This window comes from Danio rerio, chromosome 4 (assembly GCF_049306965.1).
Source record: "Danio rerio strain Tuebingen ecotype United States chromosome 4, GRCz12tu, whole genome shotgun sequence".
In the NCBI taxonomy this organism is placed as follows: Eukaryota; Metazoa; Chordata; class Actinopteri; order Cypriniformes; family Danionidae; genus Danio; species Danio rerio.
Genome location: NC_133179.1, coordinates 57,930,010 through 57,952,199, shown reverse-complemented (window position 1 = coordinate 57,952,199; position 22,190 = coordinate 57,930,010). Strand labels below are relative to the sequence as shown.

General features: G+C 46.7%; 25 non-coding genes across 25 annotated transcripts; 9 read left to right on the top strand and 16 right to left on the bottom strand.

Moving 5' to 3' along the window:
• The first annotated feature begins 50 nt into the window (after positions 1-50).
• Positions 51-133, top strand: trnal-cag (transfer RNA leucine (anticodon CAG)). Its single transcript has one exon. It is a non-coding gene; the product is annotated as a tRNA-Leu (tRNA).
• A 1,076-nt stretch (positions 134-1,209) lies between these two features.
• On the bottom strand, positions 1,210-1,282 carry trnav-cac (transfer RNA valine (anticodon CAC)). Its single transcript has one exon. It is a non-coding gene; the product is annotated as a tRNA-Val (tRNA).
• Positions 1,283-1,386: 104 nt separating this feature from the next.
• trnav-aac (transfer RNA valine (anticodon AAC)) lies at positions 1,387-1,459 on the bottom strand. Its single transcript has one exon. It is a non-coding gene; the product is annotated as a tRNA-Val (tRNA).
• A 1,331-nt stretch (positions 1,460-2,790) lies between these two features.
• trnal-cag (transfer RNA leucine (anticodon CAG)) lies at positions 2,791-2,873 on the top strand. The gene has a single exon. It is a non-coding gene; the product is annotated as a tRNA-Leu (tRNA).
• A 1,076-nt stretch (positions 2,874-3,949) lies between these two features.
• trnav-cac (transfer RNA valine (anticodon CAC)) lies at positions 3,950-4,022 on the bottom strand. Its single transcript has one exon. It is a non-coding gene; the product is annotated as a tRNA-Val (tRNA).
• Positions 4,023-4,126: 104 nt separating this feature from the next.
• trnav-uac (transfer RNA valine (anticodon UAC)) lies at positions 4,127-4,199 on the bottom strand. Its single transcript has one exon. It is a non-coding gene; the product is annotated as a tRNA-Val (tRNA).
• Positions 4,200-5,531: 1,332 nt separating this feature from the next.
• On the top strand, positions 5,532-5,614 carry trnal-cag (transfer RNA leucine (anticodon CAG)). The gene has a single exon. It is a non-coding gene; the product is annotated as a tRNA-Leu (tRNA).
• Positions 5,615-6,690: 1,076 nt separating this feature from the next.
• On the bottom strand, positions 6,691-6,763 carry trnav-cac (transfer RNA valine (anticodon CAC)). The gene has a single exon. It is a non-coding gene; the product is annotated as a tRNA-Val (tRNA).
• A 104-nt stretch (positions 6,764-6,867) lies between these two features.
• On the bottom strand, positions 6,868-6,940 carry trnav-aac (transfer RNA valine (anticodon AAC)). The gene has a single exon. It is a non-coding gene; the product is annotated as a tRNA-Val (tRNA).
• A 1,331-nt stretch (positions 6,941-8,271) lies between these two features.
• trnal-cag (transfer RNA leucine (anticodon CAG)) lies at positions 8,272-8,354 on the top strand. The gene has a single exon. It is a non-coding gene; the product is annotated as a tRNA-Leu (tRNA).
• Positions 8,355-9,430: 1,076 nt separating this feature from the next.
• trnav-cac (transfer RNA valine (anticodon CAC)) lies at positions 9,431-9,503 on the bottom strand. The gene has a single exon. It is a non-coding gene; the product is annotated as a tRNA-Val (tRNA).
• A 104-nt stretch (positions 9,504-9,607) lies between these two features.
• On the bottom strand, positions 9,608-9,680 carry trnav-aac (transfer RNA valine (anticodon AAC)). Its single transcript has one exon. It is a non-coding gene; the product is annotated as a tRNA-Val (tRNA).
• Positions 9,681-11,012: 1,332 nt separating this feature from the next.
• On the top strand, positions 11,013-11,095 carry trnal-cag (transfer RNA leucine (anticodon CAG)). Its single transcript has one exon. It is a non-coding gene; the product is annotated as a tRNA-Leu (tRNA).
• Positions 11,096-12,171: 1,076 nt separating this feature from the next.
• On the bottom strand, positions 12,172-12,244 carry trnav-cac (transfer RNA valine (anticodon CAC)). Its single transcript has one exon. It is a non-coding gene; the product is annotated as a tRNA-Val (tRNA).
• Positions 12,245-12,348: 104 nt separating this feature from the next.
• Positions 12,349-12,421, bottom strand: trnav-aac (transfer RNA valine (anticodon AAC)). Its single transcript has one exon. It is a non-coding gene; the product is annotated as a tRNA-Val (tRNA).
• A 1,331-nt stretch (positions 12,422-13,752) lies between these two features.
• On the top strand, positions 13,753-13,835 carry trnal-cag (transfer RNA leucine (anticodon CAG)). The gene has a single exon. It is a non-coding gene; the product is annotated as a tRNA-Leu (tRNA).
• A 1,076-nt stretch (positions 13,836-14,911) lies between these two features.
• On the bottom strand, positions 14,912-14,984 carry trnav-cac (transfer RNA valine (anticodon CAC)). Its single transcript has one exon. It is a non-coding gene; the product is annotated as a tRNA-Val (tRNA).
• Positions 14,985-15,088: 104 nt separating this feature from the next.
• trnav-aac (transfer RNA valine (anticodon AAC)) lies at positions 15,089-15,161 on the bottom strand. The gene has a single exon. It is a non-coding gene; the product is annotated as a tRNA-Val (tRNA).
• A 1,331-nt stretch (positions 15,162-16,492) lies between these two features.
• Positions 16,493-16,575, top strand: trnal-cag (transfer RNA leucine (anticodon CAG)). The gene has a single exon. It is a non-coding gene; the product is annotated as a tRNA-Leu (tRNA).
• A 1,076-nt stretch (positions 16,576-17,651) lies between these two features.
• Positions 17,652-17,724, bottom strand: trnav-cac (transfer RNA valine (anticodon CAC)). The gene has a single exon. It is a non-coding gene; the product is annotated as a tRNA-Val (tRNA).
• A 104-nt stretch (positions 17,725-17,828) lies between these two features.
• On the bottom strand, positions 17,829-17,901 carry trnav-aac (transfer RNA valine (anticodon AAC)). The gene has a single exon. It is a non-coding gene; the product is annotated as a tRNA-Val (tRNA).
• Positions 17,902-19,233: 1,332 nt separating this feature from the next.
• On the top strand, positions 19,234-19,316 carry trnal-cag (transfer RNA leucine (anticodon CAG)). Its single transcript has one exon. It is a non-coding gene; the product is annotated as a tRNA-Leu (tRNA).
• A 1,076-nt stretch (positions 19,317-20,392) lies between these two features.
• On the bottom strand, positions 20,393-20,465 carry trnav-cac (transfer RNA valine (anticodon CAC)). The gene has a single exon. It is a non-coding gene; the product is annotated as a tRNA-Val (tRNA).
• Positions 20,466-20,569: 104 nt separating this feature from the next.
• trnav-aac (transfer RNA valine (anticodon AAC)) lies at positions 20,570-20,642 on the bottom strand. The gene has a single exon. It is a non-coding gene; the product is annotated as a tRNA-Val (tRNA).
• A 1,331-nt stretch (positions 20,643-21,973) lies between these two features.
• Positions 21,974-22,056, top strand: trnal-cag (transfer RNA leucine (anticodon CAG)). Its single transcript has one exon. It is a non-coding gene; the product is annotated as a tRNA-Leu (tRNA).
• Positions 22,057-22,190: the final 134 nt, after the last annotated feature.

Genomic DNA, 22,190 nt, shown 5'->3' with positions numbered 1-22,190 from the left:
CACGGTACTGCGGTGTGGCTCCCAGGAGACAGCTCCTGCCAAGCTTGCATGTCAGGATGGCCGAGCGGTCTAAGGCGCTGCGTTCAGGTCGCAGTCTCCACTGGAGGCGTGGGTTCGAATCCCACTTCTGACAAACCGAGCCTGTGGCAGTGCGCTCAGGCTGAATTCTTTAACTCTCTGCCCCCATGTCCGAATGATACAGTAACACTGACAAAGTGCCGCATCACGCGGGCTTTAATGCAAGTGCACTGAAAGGGGATCAAAAGAATTGTCCTGGGATGGTGTTGCTTTTTAAGGTTTGCAGGGCATTTTTTTCGTCAAATCCTCGTACAACGTCAAGTCATGACATTTGACAGATCCATGCCCTTGTATCGTGGATCATCCAGTGAGCAGAGAGCCAATTGAGAATGTGCGTAAAAGCAAATCTGAATGTTTCCGCCCAGTTGCTAACAGGAGACCCTCCGCTTGTAAAGCCATCGTGATAACCACAGGAGCCTCCGGTTAGGGTGAGAGCACTGTCTTGTGGTGCCAGCGCAGAGAGACGGAAAGTCACTTTCCACAATGTTTTCATTCAATGTTCTACGCTGGTGGAATCACCTTCCCATTCCCACTCGGATTACGGATACACCGGTGTCCTTCAAACGACAGCTAACACCCATCTCTTCAGAGTACACCCGAACCCCGGTGAATATCCCTCTCTCTAAAGAAAACGAAACTCCTACTCCAGCACTAAATTCTCTGAGCACAAACAAATTACTTGGAATAAATAGCCCTTTTTCGTATGCATTGCCTCGTCTTGTTGAATACCTCCACTATTGTATGTCGCTTTGGACAAAAGTGTCCGCTAATTGTATGCTTCCGCCCAGTTTCGAACAGGAGACCTTTAGCGTGTAATGCAAACATGATAAACACTACACTACGGAAACCAATAGGCCAGTGCTGCTTCAAGTATTTATAGTCTTTTTTTATAGAGCTGTCTTGTACTGTCTGCACCGTGAAGGGCCAGCAAACGCACTGGCCACCTGCTCATGCACAACACAAAGCTAAAAGAAATCAGATTCTACGCAAGTTTGCGACACCGCGAGGGGCGGTAAACACTGAGCTGAATTCAAACTTCTAGCCTCACACCGCTCTGCAGAAAGAATGTTTTCAGTGAACGTCAGTACTCAACAGAAGCCTGATTTGACAATTGTCATAAAAGCCAGAGGTTGTTTCCGCCCAGTTTCGAACTGGGGACCTTTCGCGTGTGAGGCGAACGTGATAACCACTACACTACGGAAACCTTCAAGCAGATCGAGCTGATAACCCTTTTTGATTGGGTGCCTGTCGACGATCATTGCTGGTGCGGCAATGGATGCTATTATTTTCTCGCCAAAAGAAGAGCACTGTTTCTGCTCGGTTTCGAACCGAGGACCTTTCGCGTGTTAGGCGAACGTGATGACCACTACACTACAGAAACCCCACAAGTGCTTTCACCAGCGAAGTTAGGCCTGCAAGGATAAAACAAGGCGTACGCGTTGGTCAATCGAGCGGACAAAGCCAACTCGGCGTGACAAGCTCCCTGCAGGTATTAGGGCCAATTTACAATCCGGGCCCGACACAGCTGTACAGGTCCTTGCGAAATGTCCCCTTTCGTCACATTTGAAGCACCTGAATTCTGGGCGTTCCTTCATCACATTTTCTGAGCTCATGCATAGTCGACAGGTTTTTACCTGATTGGTGTGCATGACTCTAAAGTGCTGTGGCGCTTCCGCCGTCTCGATTTTGGTACTGTATGGTAAGGAGACCATCTCTTCCGGAAATCTGTTTTTTACAAACCTTGTTCCATCTTCTATGTTTGTGCCAGGATACAATCTTCTTTTAATTTTAGATATGGGGAAAACTCCCCATCTCTCTAGCTTGCTTAACATTTCTTAATTTGCTAGGTAAACAGGCAGATGCTTGAACGAAACAACATAGTCTCTGTTTTGTAACCTCCGTACTTCAGATTTCACTCCTTTAATTGTCAATCCATTGTCTATTAAAATTTCGGTGTCATCTTCAGTCTCCATTGTTACTTCATACTCCCTTTGTTTGTTTGGGTCTCACCGCCAGCATTCTTCCTTCTCCAATCAGCTCCGTGACTGCTTTGGTTATATCAAATCTTCTTGCATCTTTTACATTTTCTACTTCTACAGTTACTGTTGCTTCCTTTGTGCATACTCTTCTTTGTACCTCTTGCTTATCCTTACCTTTCTCACCTCTTCGTTGGCCGGGCTCTTCATTTTATTTATCTCTTTGTCTGTTGTCAAGTCCATTTTCTTTACCTCTCCGTCTATTATCCAGCCCATTTTCTTTATCCTTTCTTGCAAGTCCCTCCATCTCCATGTCGTTGCCGGGGAATCTGTCCATGATTAAAAATAAAACACACTACATAACCACCCTTCAGTCAGCAAAATGCTGCTGTTAGGTGGTTTTTAAAGACAAAAAGAAAACAAACAAACAAAAACACTCAAGGTCAATAAACAAAAAGGTAGACAAACAAAATGGGGAGAGCCTTTCTCTCCTTACTGCTGCCAACTCACTTCCTGTTTGCTCTATAGCCCCCTCAGGGTGGTGTGGCCGTAAGCAATGACAGCTGTCAAGTGTTGGCTATTGAAACTAGGCGCAGCCCCAGGAGGCGAGCACAGATTAGCTGCCTGCAGCGCCAATGAGCTGGACAGCCGGAGCTGGGCAAGCTGTGAAGCACCAGATTCCATGTCACGGTACTGCGGTGTGGCTCCCAGGAGACAGCTCCTGCCAAGCTTGCATGTCAGGATGGCCGAGCGGTCTAAGGCGCTGCGTTCAGGTCGCAGTCTCCACTGGAGGCGTGGGTTCGAATCCCACTTCTGACAAACCGAGCCTGCGGCAGTGCGCTCAGGCTGAATTCTTTAACTCTCTGCCCCCATGTCCGAATGATACAGTAACACTGACAAAGTGCCGCATCACGCGGGCTTTAATGCAAGTGCACTGAAAGGGGATCAAAAGAATTGTCCTGGGATGGTGTTGCTTTTTAAGGTTTGCAGGGCATTTTTTTCGTCAAATCCTCGTACAACGTCAAGTCATGACATTTGACAGATCCATGCCCTTGTATCGTGGATCATCCAGTGAGCAGAGAGCCAATTGAGAATGTGCGTAAAAGCAAATCTGAATGTTTCCGCCCAGTTGCTAACAGGAGACCCTCCGCTTGTAAAGCCATCGTGATAACCACAGGAGCCTCCGGTTAGGGTGAGAGCACTGTCTTGTGGTGCCAGCGCAGAGAGACGGAAAGTCACTTTCCACAATGTTTTCATTCAATGTTCTACGCTGGTGGAATCACCTTCCCATTCCCACTCGGATTACGGATACACCGGTGTCCTTCAAACGACAGCTAACACCCATCTCTTCAGAGTACACCCGAACCCCGGTGAATATCCCTCTCTCTAAAGAAAACGAAACTCCTACTCCAGCACTAAATTCTCTGAGCACAAACAAATTACTTGGAATAAATAGCCCTTTTTCGTATGCATTGCCTCGTCTTGTTGAATACCTCCACTATTGTATGTCGCTTTGGACAAAAGTGTCCGCTAATTGTATGCTTCCGCCCAGTTTCGAACAGGAGACCTTTAGCGTGTAATGCAAACATGATAAACACTACACTACGGAAACCAATAGGCCAGTGCTGCTTCAAGTATTTATAGTCTTTTTTTATAGAGCTGTCTTGTACGGTCTGCACCGTGAAGGGCCAGCAAACGCACTGGCCACCTGCTCATGCACAACACAAAGCTAAAAGAAATCAGATTCTACGCAAGTTTGCGACACCGCGAGGGGCGGTAAACACTGAGCTGAATTCAAACTTCTAGCCTCACACCGCTCTGCAGAAAGAATGTTTTCAGTGAACGTCAGTACTCAACAGAAGCCTGATTTGACAATTGTCATAAAAGCCAGAGGTTGTTTCCGCCCAGTTTCGAACTGGGGACCTTTCGCGTGTGAGGCGAACGTGATAACCACTACACTACGGAAACCTTCAAGCAGATCGAGCTGATAACCCTTTTTGATTGGGTGCCTGTCGACGATCATTGCTGGTGCGGCAGTGGATGCTATTATTTTCTCGCCAAAAGAAGAGCACTGTTTCTGCTCGGTTTCGAATCGAGGACCTTTCGCGTGTTAGGCGAACGTGATGACCACTACACTACAGAAACCCCACAAGTGCTTTCACCAGCGAAGTTAGGCCTGCAAGGATAAAACAAGGCGTACGCGTTGGTCAATCGAGCGGACAAAGCCAACTCGGCGTGACAAGCTCCCTGCAGGTATTAGGGCCAATTTACAATCCGGGCCCGACACAGCTGTACAGGTCCTTGCGAAATGTCCCCTTTCGTCACATTTGAAGCACCTGAATTCTGGGCGTTCCTTCATCACATTTTCTGAGCTCATGCATAGTCGACAGGTTTTTACCTGATTGGTGTGCATGACTCTAAAGTGCTGTGGCGCTTCCGCCGTCTCGATTTTGGTACTGTATGGTAAGGAGACCATCTCTTCCGGAAATCTGTTTTTTTACAAACCTTGTTCCATCTTCTATGTTTGTGCCAGGATACAATCTTCTTTTAATTTTAGATATGGGGAAAACTCCCCATCTCTCTAGCTTGCTTAACATTTCTTCATTTGCTAGGTAAACAGGCAGATGCTTGAACGAAACAACATAGTCTCTGTTTTGTAACCTCCGTACTTCAGATTTCACTCCTTTAATTGTCAATCCATTGTCTATTAAAATTTCGGTGTCATCTTCAGTCTCCATTGTTACTTCATACTCCCTTTGTTTGTTTGGGTCTCACCGCCAGCATTCTTCCTTCTCCAATCAGCTCCGTGACTGCTTTGGTTATATCAAATCTTCTTGCATCTTTTACATTTTCTACTTCTACAGTTACTGTTGCTTCCTTTGTGCATACTCTTCTTTGTACCTCTTGCTTATCCTTACCTTTCTCACCTCTTCGTTGGCCGGGCTCTTCATTTTATTTATCTCTTTGTCTGTTGTCAAGTCCATTTTCTTTACCTCTCCGTCTATTATCCAGCCCATTTTCTTTATCCTTTCTTGCAAGTCCCTCCATCTCCATGTCGTTGCCGGGGAATCTGTCCATGATTAAAAATAAAACACACTACATAACCACCCTTCAGTCAGCAAAATGCTGCTGTTAGGTGGTTTTTAAAGACAAAAAGAAAACAAACAAACAAAAACACTCAAGGTCAATAAACAAAAAGGTAGACAAACAAAATGGGGAGAGCCTTTCTCTCCTTACTGCTGCCAACTCACTTCCTGTTTGCTCTATAGCCCCCTCAGGGTGGTGTGGCCGTAAGCAATGACAGCTGTCAAGTGTTGGCTATTGAAACTAGGCGCAGCCCCAGGAGGCGAGCACAGATTAGCTGCCTGCAGCGCCAATGAGCTGGACAGCCGGAGCTGGGCAAGCTGTGAAGCACCAGATTCCATGTCACGGTACTGCGGTGTGGCTCCCAGGAGACAGCTCCTGCCAAGCTTGCATGTCAGGATGGCCGAGCGGTCTAAGGCGCTGCGTTCAGGTCGCAGTCTCCACTGGAGGCGTGGGTTCGAATCCCACTTCTGACAAACCGAGCCTGCGGCAGTGCGCTCAGGCTGAATTCTTTAACTCTCTGCCCCCATGTCCGAATGATACAGTAACACTGACAAAGTGCCGCATCACGCGGGCTTTAATGCAAGTGCACTGAAAGGGGATCAAAAGAATTGTCCTGGGATGGTGTTGCTTTTTAAGGTTTGCAGGGCATTTTTTTCGTCAAATCCTCGTACAACGTCAAGTCATGACATTTGACAGATCCATGCCCTTGTATCGTGGATCATCCAGTGAGCAGAGAGCCAATTGAGAATGTGCGTAAAAGCAAATCTGAATGTTTCCGCCCAGTTGCTAACAGGAGACCCTCCGCTTGTAAAGCCATCGTGATAACCACAGGAGCCTCCGGTTAGGGTGAGAGCACTGTCTTGTGGTGCCAGCGCAGAGAGACGGAAAGTCACTTTCCACAATGTTTTCATTCAATGTTCTACGCTGGTGGAATCACCTTCCCATTCCCACTCGGATTACGGATACACCGGTGTCCTTCAAACGACAGCTAACACCCATCTCTTCAGAGTACACCCGAACCCCGGTGAATATCCCTCTCTCTAAAGAAAACGAAACTCCTACTCCAGCACTAAATTCTCTGAGCACAAACAAATTACTTGGAATAAATAGCCCTTTTTCGTATGCATTGCCTCGTCTTGTTGAATACCTCCACTATTGTATGTCGCTTTGGACAAAAGTGTCCGCTAATTGTATGCTTCCGCCCAGTTTCGAACAGGAGACCTTTAGCGTGTAATGCAAACATGATAAACACTACACTACGGAAACCAATAGGCCAGTGCTGCTTCAAGTATTTATAGTCTTTTTTTATAGAGCTGTCTTGTACGGTCTGCACCGTGAAGGGCCAGCAAACGCACTGGCCACCTGCTCATGCACAACACAAAGCTAAAAGAAATCAGATTCTACGCAAGTTTGCGACACCGCGAGGGGCGGTAAACACTGAGCTGAATTCAAACTTCTAGCCTCACACCGCTCTGCAGAAAGAATGTTTTCAGTGAACGTCAGTACTCAACAGAAGCCTGATTTGACAATTGTCATAAAAGCCAGAGGTTGTTTCCGCCCAGTTTCGAACTGGGGACCTTTCGCGTGTGAGGCGAACGTGATAACCACTACACTACGGAAACCTTCAAGCAGATCGAGCTGATAACCCTTTTTGATTGGGTGCCTGTCGACGATCATTGCTGGTGCGGCAGTGGATGCTATTATTTTCTCGCCAAAAGAAGAGCACTGTTTCTGCTCGGTTTCGAATCGAGGACCTTTCGCGTGTTAGGCGAACGTGATGACCACTACACTACAGAAACCCCACAAGTGCTTTCACCAGCGAAGTTAGGCCTGCAAGGATAAAACAAGGCGTACGCGTTGGTCAATCGAGCGGACAAAGCCAACTCGGCGTGACAAGCTCCCTGCAGGTATTAGGGCCAATTTACAATCCGGGCCCGACACAGCTGTACAGGTCCTTGCGAAATGTCCCCTTTCGTCACATTTGAAGCACCTGAATTCTGGGCGTTCCTTCATCACATTTTCTGAGCTCATGCATAGTCGACAGGTTTTTACCTGATTGGTGTGCATGACTCTAAAGTGCTGTGGCGCTTCCGCCGTCTCGATTTTGGTACTGTATGGTAAGGAGACCATCTCTTCCGGAAATCTGTTTTTTACAAACCTTGTTCCATCTTCTATGTTTGTGCCAGGATACAATCTTCTTTTAATTTTAGATATGGGGAAAACTCCCCATCTCTCTAGCTTGCTTAACATTTCTTCATTTGCTAGGTAAACAGGCAGATGCTTGAACGAAACAACATAGTCTCTGTTTTGTAACCTCCGTACTTCAGATTTCACTCCTTTAATTGTCAATCCATTGTCTATTAAAATTTCGGTGTCATCTTCAGTCTCCATTGTTACTTCATACTCCCTTTGTTTGTTTGGGTCTCACCGCCAGCATTCTTCCTTCTCCAATCAGCTCCGTGACTGCTTTGGTTATATCAAATCTTCTTGCATCTTTTACATTTTCTACTTCTACAGTTACTGTTGCTTCCTTTGTGCATACTCTTCTTTGTACCTCTTGCTTATCCTTACCTTTCTCACCTCTTCGTTGGCCGGGCTCTTCATTTTATTTATCTCTTTGTCTGTTGTCAAGTCCATTTTCTTTACCTCTCCGTCTATTATCCAGCCCATTTTCTTTATCCTTTCTTGCAAGTCCCTCCATCTCCATGTCGTTGCCGGGGAATCTGTCCATGATTAAAAATAAAACACACTACATAACCACCCTTCAGTCAGCAAAATGCTGCTGTTAGGTGGTTTTTAAAGACAAAAAGAAAACAAACAAACAAAAACACTCAAGGTCAATAAACAAAAAGGTAGACAAACAAAATGGGGAGAGCCTTTCTCTCCTTACTGCTGCCAACTCACTTCCTGTTTGCTCTATAGCCCCCTCAGGGTGGTGTGGCCGTAAGCAATGACAGCTGTCAAGTGTTGGCTATTGAAACTAGGCGCAGCCCCAGGAGGCGAGCACAGATTAGCTGCCTGCAGCGCCAATGAGCTGGACAGCCGGAGCTGGGCAAGCTGTGAAGCACCAGATTCCATGTCACGGTACTGCGGTGTGGCTCCCAGGAGACAGCTCCTGCCAAGCTTGCATGTCAGGATGGCCGAGCGGTCTAAGGCGCTGCGTTCAGGTCGCAGTCTCCACTGGAGGCGTGGGTTCGAATCCCACTTCTGACAAACCGAGCCTGCGGCAGTGCGCTCAGGCTGAATTCTTTAACTCTCTGCCCCCATGTCCGAATGATACAGTAACACTGACAAAGTGCCGCATCACGCGGGCTTTAATGCAAGTGCACTGAAAGGGGATCAAAAGAATTGTCCTGGGATGGTGTTGCTTTTTAAGGTTTGCAGGGCATTTTTTTCGTCAAATCCTCGTACAACGTCAAGTCATGACATTTGACAGATCCATGCCCTTGTATCGTGGATCATCCAGTGAGCAGAGAGCCAATTGAGAATGTGCGTAAAAGCAAATCTGAATGTTTCCGCCCAGTTGCTAACAGGAGACCCTCCGCTTGTAAAGCCATCGTGATAACCACAGGAGCCTCCGGTTAGGGTGAGAGCACTGTCTTGTGGTGCCAGCGCAGAGAGACGGAAAGTCACTTTCCACAATGTTTTCATTCAATGTTCTACGCTGGTGGAATCACCTTCCCATTCCCACTCGGATTACGGATACACCGGTGTCCTTCAAACGACAGCTAACACCCATCTCTTCAGAGTACACCCGAACCCCGGTGAATATCCCTCTCTCTAAAGAAAACGAAACTCCTACTCCAGCACTAAATTCTCTGAGCACAAACAAATTACTTGGAATAAATAGCCCTTTTTCGTATGCATTGCCTCGTCTTGTTGAATACCTCCACTATTGTATGTCGCTTTGGACAAAAGTGTCCGCTAATTGTATGCTTCCGCCCAGTTTCGAACAGGAGACCTTTAGCGTGTAATGCAAACATGATAAACACTACACTACGGAAACCAATAGGCCAGTGCTGCTTCAAGTATTTATAGTCTTTTTTTATAGAGCTGTCTTGTACGGTCTGCACCGTGAAGGGCCAGCAAACGCACTGGCCACCTGCTCATGCACAACACAAAGCTAAAAGAAATCAGATTCTACGCAAGTTTGCGACACCGCGAGGGGCGGTAAACACTGAGCTGAATTCAAACTTCTAGCCTCACACCGCTCTGCAGAAAGAATGTTTTCAGTGAACGTCAGTACTCAACAGAAGCCTGATTTGACAATTGTCATAAAAGCCAGAGGTTGTTTCCGCCCAGTTTCGAACTGGGGACCTTTCGCGTGTGAGGCGAACGTGATAACCACTACACTACGGAAACCTTCAAGCAGATCGAGCTGATAACCCTTTTTGATTGGGTGCCTGTCGACGATCATTGCTGGTGCGGCAGTGGATGCTATTATTTTCTCGCCAAAAGAAGAGCACTGTTTCTGCTCGGTTTCGAATCGAGGACCTTTCGCGTGTTAGGCGAACGTGATGACCACTACACTACAGAAACCCCACAAGTGCTTTCACCAGCGAAGTTAGGCCTGCAAGGATAAAACAAGGCGTACGCGTTGGTCAATCGAGCGGACAAAGCCAACTCGGCGTGACAAGCTCCCTGCAGGTATTAGGGCCAATTTACAATCCGGGCCCGACACAGCTGTACAGGTCCTTGCGAAATGTCCCCTTTCGTCACATTTGAAGCACCTGAATTCTGGGCGTTCCTTCATCACATTTTCTGAGCTCATGCATAGTCGACAGGTTTTTACCTGATTGGTGTGCATGACTCTAAAGTGCTGTGGCGCTTCCGCCGTCTCGATTTTGGTACTGTATGGTAAGGAGACCATCTCTTCCGGAAATCTGTTTTTTTACAAACCTTGTTCCATCTTCTATGTTTGTGCCAGGATACAATCTTCTTTTAATTTTAGATATGGGGAAAACTCCCCATCTCTCTAGCTTGCTTAACATTTCTTCATTTGCTAGGTAAACAGGCAGATGCTTGAACGAAACAACATAGTCTCTGTTTTGTAACCTCCGTACTTCAGATTTCACTCCTTTAATTGTCAATCCATTGTCTATTAAAATTTCGGTGTCATCTTCAGTCTCCATTGTTACTTCATACTCCCTTTGTTTGTTTGGGTCTCACCGCCAGCATTCTTCCTTCTCCAATCAGCTCCGTGACTGCTTTGGTTATATCAAATCTTCTTGCATCTTTTACATTTTCTACTTCTACAGTTACTGTTGCTTCCTTTGTGCATACTCTTCTTTGTACCTCTTGCTTATCCTTACCTTTCTCACCTCTTCGTTGGCCGGGCTCTTCATTTTATTTATCTCTTTGTCTGTTGTCAAGTCCATTTTCTTTACCTCTCCGTCTATTATCCAGCCCATTTTCTTTATCCTTTCTTGCAAGTCCCTCCATCTCCATGTCGTTGCCGGGGAATCTGTCCATGATTAAAAATAAAACACACTACATAACCACCCTTCAGTCAGCAAAATGCTGCTGTTAGGTGGTTTTTAAAGACAAAAAGAAAACAAACAAACAAAAACACTCAAGGTCAATAAACAAAAAGGTAGACAAACAAAATGGGGAGAGCCTTTCTCTCCTTACTGCTGCCAACTCACTTCCTGTTTGCTCTATAGCCCCCTCAGGGTGGTGTGGCCGTAAGCAATGACAGCTGTCAAGTGTTGGCTATTGAAACTAGGCGCAGCCCCAGGAGGCGAGCACAGATTAGCTGCCTGCAGCGCCAATGAGCTGGACAGCCGGAGCTGGGCAAGCTGTGAAGCACCAGATTCCATGTCACGGTACTGCGGTGTGGCTCCCAGGAGACAGCTCCTGCCAAGCTTGCATGTCAGGATGGCCGAGCGGTCTAAGGCGCTGCGTTCAGGTCGCAGTCTCCACTGGAGGCGTGGGTTCGAATCCCACTTCTGACAAACCGAGCCTGCGGCAGTGCGCTCAGGCTGAATTCTTTAACTCTCTGCCCCCATGTCCGAATGATACAGTAACACTGACAAAGTGCCGCATCACGCGGGCTTTAATGCAAGTGCACTGAAAGGGGATCAAAAGAATTGTCCTGGGATGGTGTTGCTTTTTAAGGTTTGCAGGGCATTTTTTTCGTCAAATCCTCGTACAACGTCAAGTCATGACATTTGACAGATCCATGCCCTTGTATCGTGGATCATCCAGTGAGCAGAGAGCCAATTGAGAATGTGCGTAAAAGCAAATCTGAATGTTTCCGCCCAGTTGCTAACAGGAGACCCTCCGCTTGTAAAGCCATCGTGATAACCACAGGAGCCTCCGGTTAGGGTGAGAGCACTGTCTTGTGGTGCCAGCGCAGAGAGACGGAAAGTCACTTTCCACAATGTTTTCATTCAATGTTCTACGCTGGTGGAATCACCTTCCCATTCCCACTCGGATTACGGATACACCGGTGTCCTTCAAACGACAGCTAACACCCATCTCTTCAGAGTACACCCGAACCCCGGTGAATATCCCTCTCTCTAAAGAAAACGAAACTCCTACTCCAGCACTAAATTCTCTGAGCACAAACAAATTACTTGGAATAAATAGCCCTTTTTCGTATGCATTGCCTCGTCTTGTTGAATACCTCCACTATTGTATGTCGCTTTGGACAAAAGTGTCCGCTAATTGTATGCTTCCGCCCAGTTTCGAACAGGAGACCTTTAGCGTGTAATGCAAACATGATAAACACTACACTACGGAAACCAATAGGCCAGTGCTGCTTCAAGTATTTATAGTCTTTTTTTATAGAGCTGTCTTGTACGGTCTGCACCGTGAAGGGCCAGCAAACGCACTGGCCACCTGCTCATGCACAACACAAAGCTAAAAGAAATCAGATTCTACGCAAGTTTGCGACACCGCGAGGGGCGGTAAACACTGAGCTGAATTCAAACTTCTAGCCTCACACCGCTCTGCAGAAAGAATGTTTTCAGTGAACGTCAGTACTCAACAGAAGCCTGATTTGACAATTGTCATAAAAGCCAGAGGTTGTTTCCGCCCAGTTTCGAACTGGGGACCTTTCGCGTGTGAGGCGAACGTGATAACCACTACACTACGGAAACCTTCAAGCAGATCGAGCTGATAACCCTTTTTGATTGGGTGCCTGTCGACGATCATTGCTGGTGCGGCAGTGGATGCTATTATTTTCTCGCCAAAAGAAGAGCACTGTTTCTGCTCGGTTTCGAATCGAGGACCTTTCGCGTGTTAGGCGAACGTGATGACCACTACACTACAGAAACCCCACAAGTGCTTTCACCAGCGAAGTTAGGCCTGCAAGGATAAAACAAGGCGTACGCGTTGGTCAATCGAGCGGACAAAGCCAACTCGGCGTGACAAGCTCCCTGCAGGTATTAGGGCCAATTTACAATCCGGGCCCGACACAGCTGTACAGGTCCTTGCGAAATGTCCCCTTTCGTCACATTTGAAGCACCTGAATTCTGGGCGTTCCTTCATCACATTTTCTGAGCTCATGCATAGTCGACAGGTTTTTACCTGATTGGTGTGCATGACTCTAAAGTGCTGTGGCGCTTCCGCCGTCTCGATTTTGGTACTGTATGGTAAGGAGACCATCTCTTCCGGAAATCTGTTTTTTACAAACCTTGTTCCATCTTCTATGTTTGTGCCAGGATACAATCTTCTTTTAATTTTAGATATGGGGAAAACTCCCCATCTCTCTAGCTTGCTTAACATTTCTTCATTTGCTAGGTAAACAGGCAGATGCTTGAACGAAACAACATAGTCTCTGTTTTGTAACCTCCGTACTTCAGATTTCACTCCTTTAATTGTCAATCCATTGTCTATTAAAATTTCGGTGTCATCTTCAGTCTCCATTGTTACTTCATACTCCCTTTGTTTGTTTGGGTCTCACCGCCAGCATTCTTCCTTCTCCAATCAGCTCCGTGACTGCTTTGGTTATATCAAATCTTCTTGCATCTTTTACATTTTCTACTTCTACAGTTACTGTTGCTTCCTTTGTGCATACTCTTCTTTGTACCTCTTGCTTATCCTTACCTTTCTCACCTCTTCGTTGGCCGGGCTCTTCATTTTATTTATCTCTTTGTCTGTTGTCAAGTCCATTTTCTTTACCTCTCCGTCTATTATCCAGCCCATTTTCTTTATCCTTTCTTGCAAGTCCCTCCATCTCCATGTCGTTGCCGGGGAATCTGTCCATGATTAAAAATAAAACACACTACATAACCACCCTTCAGTCAGCAAAATGCTACTGTTAGGTGGTTTTTAAAGACAAAAAGAAAACAAACAAACAAAAACACTCAAGGTCAATAAACAAAAAGGTAGACAAACAAAATGGGGAGAGCCTTTCTCTCCTTACTGCTGCCAACTCACTTCCTGTTTGCTCTATAGCCCCCTCAGGGTGGTGTGGCCGTAAGCAATGACAGCTGTCAAGTGTTGGCTATTGAAACTAGGCGCAGCCCCAGGAGGCGAGCACAGATTAGCTGCCTGCAGCGCCAATGAGCTGGACAGCCGGAGCTGGGCAAGCTGTGAAGCACCAGATTCCATGTCACGGTACTGCGGTGTGGCTCCCAGGAGACAGCTCCTGCCAGGCTTGCATGTCAGGATGGCCGAGCGGTCTAAGGCGCTGCGTTCAGGTCGCAGTCTCCACTGGAGGCGTGGGTTCGAATCCCACTTCTGACAAACCGAGCCTGCGGCAGTGCGCTCAGGCTGAATTCTTTAACTCTCTGCCCCCATGTCCGAATGATACAGTAACACTGACAAAGTGCCGCATCACGCGGGCTTTAATGCAAGTGCACTGAAAGGGGATCAAAAGAATTGTCCTGGGATGGTGTTGCTTTTTAAGGTTTGCAGGGCATTTTTTTCGTCAAATCCTCGTACAACGTCAAGTCATGACATTTGACAGATCCATGCCCTTGTATCGTGGATCATCCAGTGAGCAGAGAGCCAATTGAGAATGTGCGTAAAAGCAAATCTGAATGTTTCCGCCCAGTTGCTAACAGGAGACCCTCCGCTTGTAAAGCCATCGTGATAACCACAGGAGCCTCCGGTTAGGGTGAGAGCACTGTCTTGTGGTGCCAGCGCAGAGAGACGGAAAGTCACTTTCCACAATGTTTTCATTCAATGTTCTACGCTGGTGGAATCACCTTCCCATTCCCACTCGGATTACGGATACACCGGTGTCCTTCAAACGACAGCTAACACCCATCTCTTCAGAGTACACCCGAACACCGGTGAATATCCCTCTCTCTAAAGAAAACGAAACTCCTACTCCAGCACTAAATTCTCTGAGCACAAACAAATTACTTGGAATAAATAGCCCTTTTTCGTATGCATTGCCTCGTCTTGTTGAATACCTCCACTATTGTATGTCGCTTTGGACAAAAGTGTCCGCTAATTGTATGCTTCCGCCCAGTTTCGAACAGGAGACCTTTAGCGTGTAATGCAAACATGATAAACACTACACTACGGAAACCAATAGGCCAGTGCTGCTTCAAGTATTTATAGTCTTTTTTTATAGAGCTGTCTTGTACGGTCTGCACCGTGAAGGGCCAGCAAACGCACTGGCCACCTGCTCATGCACAACACAAAGCTAAAAGAAATCAGATTCTACGCAAGTTTGCGACACCGCGAGGGGCGGTAAACACTGAGCTGAATTCAAACTTCTAGCCTCACACCGCTCTGCAGAAAGAATGTTTTCAGTGAACGTCAGTACTCAACAGAAGCCTGATTTGACAATTGTCATAAAAGCCAGAGGTTGTTTCCGCCCAGTTTCGAACTGGGGACCTTTCGCGTGTGAGGCGAACGTGATAACCACTACACTAAGGAAACCTTCAAGCAGATCGAGCTGATAACCCTTTTTGATTGGGTGCCTGTCGACGATCATTGCTGGTGCGGCAATGGATGCTATTATTTTCTCGCCAAAAGAAGAGCACTGTTTCTGCTCGGTTTCGAACCGAGGACCTTTCGCGTGTTAGGCGAACGTGATGACCACTACACTACAGAAACCCCACAAGTGCTTTCACCAGCGAAGTTAGGCCTGCAAGGATAAAACAAGGCGTACGCGTTGGTCAATCGAGCGGACAAAGCCAACTCGGCGTGACAAGCTCCCTGCAGGTATTAGGGCCAATTTACAATCCGGGCCCGACACAGCTGTACAGGTCCTTGCGAAATGTCCCCTTTCGTCACATTTGAAGCACCTGAATTCTGGGCGTTCCTTCATCACATTTTCTGAGCTCATGCATAGTCGACAGGTTTTTACCTGATTGGTGTGCATGACTCTAAAGTGCTGTGGCGCTTCCGCCGTCTCGATTTTGGTACTGTATGGTAAGGAGACCATCTCTTCCGGAAATCTGTTTTTTACAAACCTTGTTCCATCTTCTATGTTTGTGCCAGGATACAATCTTCTTTTAATTTTAGATATGGGGAAAACTCCCCATCTCTCTAGCTTGCTTAACATTTCTTCATTTGCTAGGTAAACAGGCAGATGCTTGAACGAAACAACATAGTCTCTGTTTTGTAACCTCCGTACTTCAGATTTCACTCCTTTAATTGTCAATCCATTGTCTATTAAAATTTCGGTGTCATCTTCAGTCTCCATTGTTACTTCATACTCCCTTTGTTTGTTTGGGTCTCACCGCCAGCATTCTTCCTTCTCCAATCAGCTCCGTGACTGCTTTGGTTATATCAAATCTTCTTGCATCTTTTACATTTTCTACTTCTACAGTTACTGTTGCTTCCTTTGTGCATACTCTTCTTTGTACCTCTTGCTTATCCTTACCTTTCTCACCTCTTCGTTGGCCGGGCTCTTCATTTTATTTATCTCTTTGTCTGTTGTCAAGTCCATTTTCTTTACCTCTCCGTCTATTATCCAGCCCATTTTCTTTATCCTTTCTTGCAAGTCCCTCCATCTCCATGTCGTTGCCGGGGAATCTGTCCATGATTAAAAATAAAACACACTACATAACCACCCTTCAGTCAGCAAAATGCTGCTGTTAGGTGGTTTTTAAAGACAAAAAGAAAACAAACAAACAAAAACACTCAAGGTCAATAAACAAAAAGGTAGACAAACAAAATGGGGAGAGCCTTTCTCTCCTTACTGCTGCCAACTCACTTCCTGTTTGCTCTATAGCCCCCTCAGGGTGGTGTGGCCGTAAGCAATGACAGCTGTCAAGTGTTGGCTATTGAAACTAGGCGCAGCCCCAGGAGGCGAGCACAGATTAGCTGCCTGCAGCGCCAATGAGCTGGACAGCCGGAGCTGGGCAAGCTGTGAAGCACCAGATTCCATGTCACGGTACTGCGGTGTGGCTCCCAGGAGACAGCTCCTGCCAAGCTTGCATGTCAGGATGGCCGAGCGGTCTAAGGCGCTGCGTTCAGGTCGCAGTCTCCACTGGAGGCGTGGGTTCGAATCCCACTTCTGACAAACCGAGCCTGCGGCAGTGCGCTCAGGCTGAATTCTTTAACTCTCTGCCCCCATGTCCGAATGATACAGTAACACTGACAAAGTGCCGCATCACGCGGGCTTTAATGCAAGTGCACTGAAAGGGGATCAAAAGAATTGTCCTGGGATGGTGTTGCTTTTTAAGGTTTGCAGGGCATTTTTTTCGTCAAATCCTCGTACAACGTCAAGTCATGACATTTGACAGATCCATGCCCTTGTATCGTGGATCATCCAGTGAGCAGAGAGCCAATTGAGAATGTGCGTAAAAGCAAATCTGAATGTTTCCGCCCAGTTGCTAACAGGAGACCCTCCGCTTGTAAAGCCATCGTGATAACCACAGGAGCCTCCGGTTAGGGTGAGAGCACTGTCTTGTGGTGCCAGCGCAGAGAGACGGAAAGTCACTTTCCACAATGTTTTCATTCAATGTTCTACGCTGGTGGAATCACCTTCCCATTCCCACTCGGATTACGGATACACCGGTGTCCTTCAAACGACAGCTAACACCCATCTCTTCAGAGTACACCCGAACCCCGGTGAATATCCCTCTCTCTAAAGAAAACGAAACTCCTACTCCAGCACTAAATTCTCTGAGCACAAACAAATTACTTGGAATAAATAGCCCTTTTTCGTATGCATTGCCTCGTCTTGTTGAATACCTCCACTATTGTATGTCGCTTTGGACAAAAGTGTCCGCTAATTGTATGCTTCCGCCCAGTTTCGAACAGGAGACCTTTAGCGTGTAATGCAAACATGATAAACACTACACTACGGAAACCAATAGGCCAGTGCTGCTTCAAGTATTTATAGTCTTTTTTTATAGAGCTGTCTTGTACGGTCTGCACCGTGAAGGGCCAGCAAACGCACTGGCCACCTGCTCATGCACAACACAAAGCTAAAAGAAATCAGATTCTACGCAAGTTTGCGACACCGCGAGGGGCGGTAAACACTGAGCTGAATTCAAACTTCTAGCCTCACACCGCTCTGCAGAAAGAATGTTTTCAGTGAACGTCAGTACTCAACAGAAGCCTGATTTGACAATTGTCATAAAAGCCAGAGGTTGTTTCCGCCCAGTTTCGAACTGGGGACCTTTCGCGTGTGAGGCGAACGTGATAACCACTACACTACGGAAACCTTCAAGCAGATCGAGCTGATAACCCTTTTTGATTGGGTGCCTGTCGACGATCATTGCTGGTGCGGCAGTGGATGCTATTATTTTCTCGCCAAAAGAAGAGCACTGTTTCTGCTCGGTTTCGAATCGAGGACCTTTCGCGTGTTAGGCGAACGTGATGACCACTACACTACAGAAACCCCACAAGTGCTTTCACCAGCGAAGTTAGGCCTGCAAGGATAAAACAAGGCGTACGCGTTGGTCAATCGAGCGGACAAAGCCAACTCGGCGTGACAAGCTCCCTGCAGGTATTAGGGCCAATTTACAATCCGGGCCCGACACAGCTGTACAGGTCCTTGCGAAATGTCCCCTTTCGTCACATTTGAAGCACCTGAATTCTGGGCGTTCCTTCATCACATTTTCTGAGCTCATGCATAGTCGACAGGTTTTTACCTGATTGGTGTGCATGACTCTAAAGTGCTGTGGCGCTTCCGCCGTCTCGATTTTGGTACTGTATGGTAAGGAGACCATCTCTTCCGGAAATCTGTTTTTTTACAAACCTTGTTCCATCTTCTATGTTTGTGCCAGGATACAATCTTCTTTTAATTTTAGATATGGGGAAAACTCCCCATCTCTCTAGCTTGCTTAACATTTCTTCATTTGCTAGGTAAACAGGCAGATGCTTGAACGAAACAACATAGTCTCTGTTTTGTAACCTCCGTACTTCAGATTTCACTCCTTTAATTGTCAATCCATTGTCTATTAAAATTTCGGTGTCATCTTCAGTCTCCATTGTTACTTCATACTCCCTTTGTTTGTTTGGGTCTCACCGCCAGCATTCTTCCTTCTCCAATCAGCTCCGTGACTGCTTTGGTTATATCAAATCTTCTTGCATCTTTTACATTTTCTACTTCTACAGTTACTGTTGCTTCCTTTGTGCATACTCTTCTTTGTACCTCTTGCTTATCCTTACCTTTCTCACCTCTTCGTTGGCCGGGCTCTTCATTTTATTTATCTCTTTGTCTGTTGTCAAGTCCATTTTCTTTACCTCTCCGTCTATTATCCAGCCCATTTTCTTTATCCTTTCTTGCAAGTCCCTCCATCTCCATGTCGTTGCCGGGGAATCTGTCCATGATTAAAAATAAAACACACTACATAACCACCCTTCAGTCAGCAAAATGCTGCTGTTAGGTGGTTTTTAAAGACAAAAAGAAAACAAACAAACAAAAACACTCAAGGTCAATAAACAAAAAGGTAGACAAACAAAATGGGGAGAGCCTTTCTCTCCTTACTGCTGCCAACTCACTTCCTGTTTGCTCTATAGCCCCCTCAGGGTGGTGTGGCCGTAAGCAATGACAGCTGTCAAGTGTTGGCTATTGAAACTAGGCGCAGCCCCAGGAGGCGAGCACAGATTAGCTGCCTGCAGCGCCAATGAGCTGGACAGCCGGAGCTGGGCAAGCTGTGAAGCACCAGATTCCATGTCACGGTACTGCGGTGTGGCTCCCAGGAGACAGCTCCTGCCAAGCTTGCATGTCAGGATGGCCGAGCGGTCTAAGGCGCTGCGTTCAGGTCGCAGTCTCCACTGGAGGCGTGGGTTCGAATCCCACTTCTGACAAACCGAGCCTGCGGCAGTGCGCTCAGGCTGAATTCTTTAACTCTCTGCCCCCATGTCCGAATGATACAGTAACACTGACAAAGTGCCGCATCACGCGGGCTTTAATGCAAGTGCACTGAAAGGGGATCAAAAGAATTGTCCTGGGATGGTGTTGCTTTTTAAGGTTTGCAGGGCATTTTTTTCGTCAAATCCTCGTACAACGTCAAGTCATGACATTTGACAGATCCATGCCCTTGTATCGTGGATCATCCAGTGAGCAGAGAGCCAATTGAGAATGTGCGTAAAAGCAAATCTGAATGTTTCCGCCCAGTTGCTAACAGGAGACCCTCCGCTTGTAAAGCCATCGTGATAACCACAGGAGCCTCCGGTTAGGGTGAGAGCACTGTCTTGTGGTGCCAGCGCAGAGAGACGGAAAGTCACTTTCCACAATGTTTTCATTCAATGTTCTACGCTGGTGGAATCACCTTCCCATTCCCACTCGGATTACGGATACACCGGTGTCCTTCAAACGACAGCTAACACCCATCTCTTCAGAGTACACCCGAACCCCGGTGAATATCCCTCTCTCTAAAGAAAACGAAACTCCTACTCCAGCACTAAATTCTCTGAGCACAAACAAATTACTTGGAATAAATAGCCCTTTTTCGTATGCATTGCCTCGTCTTGTTGAATACCTCCACTATTGTATGTCGCTTTGGACAAAAGTGTCCGCTAATTGTATGCTTCCGCCCAGTTTCGAACAGGAGACCTTTAGCGTGTAATGCAAACATGATAAACACTACACTACGGAAACCAATAGGCCAGTGCTGCTTCAAGTATTTATAGTCTTTTTTTATAGAGCTGTCTTGTACGGTCTGCACCGTGAAGGGCCAGCAAACGCACTGGCCACCTGCTCATGCACAACACAAAGCTAAAAGAAATCAGATTCTACGCAAGTTTGCGACACCGCGAGGGGCGGTAAACACTGAGCTGAATTCAAACTTCTAGCCTCACACCGCTCTGCAGAAAGAATGTTTTCAGTGAACGTCAGTACTCAACAGAAGCCTGATTTGACAATTGTCATAAAAGCCAGAGGTTGTTTCCGCCCAGTTTCGAACTGGGGACCTTTCGCGTGTGAGGCGAACGTGATAACCACTACACTACGGAAACCTTCAAGCAGATCGAGCTGATAACCCTTTTTGATTGGGTGCCTGTCGACGATCATTGCTGGTGCGGCAGTGGATGCTATTATTTTCTCGCCAAAAGAAGAGCACTGTTTCTGCTCGGTTTCGAATCGAGGACCTTTCGCGTGTTAGGCGAACGTGATGACCACTACACTACAGAAACCCCACAAGTGCTTTCACCAGCGAAGTTAGGCCTGCAAGGATAAAACAAGGCGTACGCGTTGGTCAATCGAGCGGACAAAGCCAACTCGGCGTGACAAGCTCCCTGCAGGTATTAGGGCCAATTTACAATCCGGGCCCGACACAGCTGTACAGGTCCTTGCGAAATGTCCCCTTTCGTCACATTTGAAGCACCTGAATTCTGGGCGTTCCTTCATCACATTTTCTGAGCTCATGCATAGTCGACAGGTTTTTACCTGATTGGTGTGCATGACTCTAAAGTGCTGTGGCGCTTCCGCCGTCTCGATTTTGGTACTGTATGGTAAGGAGACCATCTCTTCCGGAAATCTGTTTTTTACAAACCTTGTTCCATCTTCTATGTTTGTGCCAGGATACAATCTTCTTTTAATTTTAGATATGGGGAAAACTCCCCATCTCTCTAGCTTGCTTAACATTTCTTCATTTGCTAGGTAAACAGGCAGATGCTTGAACGAAACAACATAGTCTCTGTTTTGTAACCTCCGTACTTCAGATTTCACTCCTTTAATTGTCAATCCATTGTCTATTAAAATTTCGGTGTCATCTTCAGTCTCCATTGTTACTTCATACTCCCTTTGTTTGTTTGGGTCTCACCGCCAGCATTCTTCCTTCTCCAATCAGCTCCGTGACTGCTTTGGTTATATCAAATCTTCTTGCATCTTTTACATTTTCTACTTCTACAGTTACTGTTGCTTCCTTTGTGCATACTCTTCTTTGTACCTCTTGCTTATCCTTACCTTTCTCACCTCTTCGTTGGCCGGGCTCTTCATTTTATTTATCTCTTTGTCTGTTGTCAAGTCCATTTTCTTTACCTCTCCGTCTATTATCCAGCCCATTTTCTTTATCCTTTCTTGCAAGTCCCTCCATCTCCATGTCGTTGCCGGGGAATCTGTCCATGATTAAAAATAAAACACACTACATAACCACCCTTCAGTCAGCAAAATGCTACTGTTAGGTGGTTTTTAAAGACAAAAAGAAAACAAACAAACAAAAACACTCAAGGTCAATAAACAAAAAGGTAGACAAACAAAATGGGGAGAGCCTTTCTCTCCTTACTGCTGCCAACTCACTTCCTGTTTGCTCTATAGCCCCCTCAGGGTGGTGTGGCCGTAAGCAATGACAGCTGTCAAGTGTTGGCTATTGAAACTAGGCGCAGCCCCAGGAGGCGAGCACAGATTAGCTGCCTGCAGCGCCAATGAGCTGGACAGCCGGAGCTGGGCAAGCTGTGAAGCACCAGATTCCATGTCACGGTACTGCGGTGTGGCTCCCAGGAGACAGCTCCTGCCAGGCTTGCATGTCAGGATGGCCGAGCGGTCTAAGGCGCTGCGTTCAGGTCGCAGTCTCCACTGGAGGCGTGGGTTCGAATCCCACTTCTGACAAACCGAGCCTGCGGCAGTGCGCTCAGGCTGAATTCTTTAACTCTCTGCCCCCATGTCCGAATGATACAGTAACACTGACAAAGTGCCGCATCACGCGGGCTTTAATGCAAGTGCACTGAAAGGGGATCAAAAGA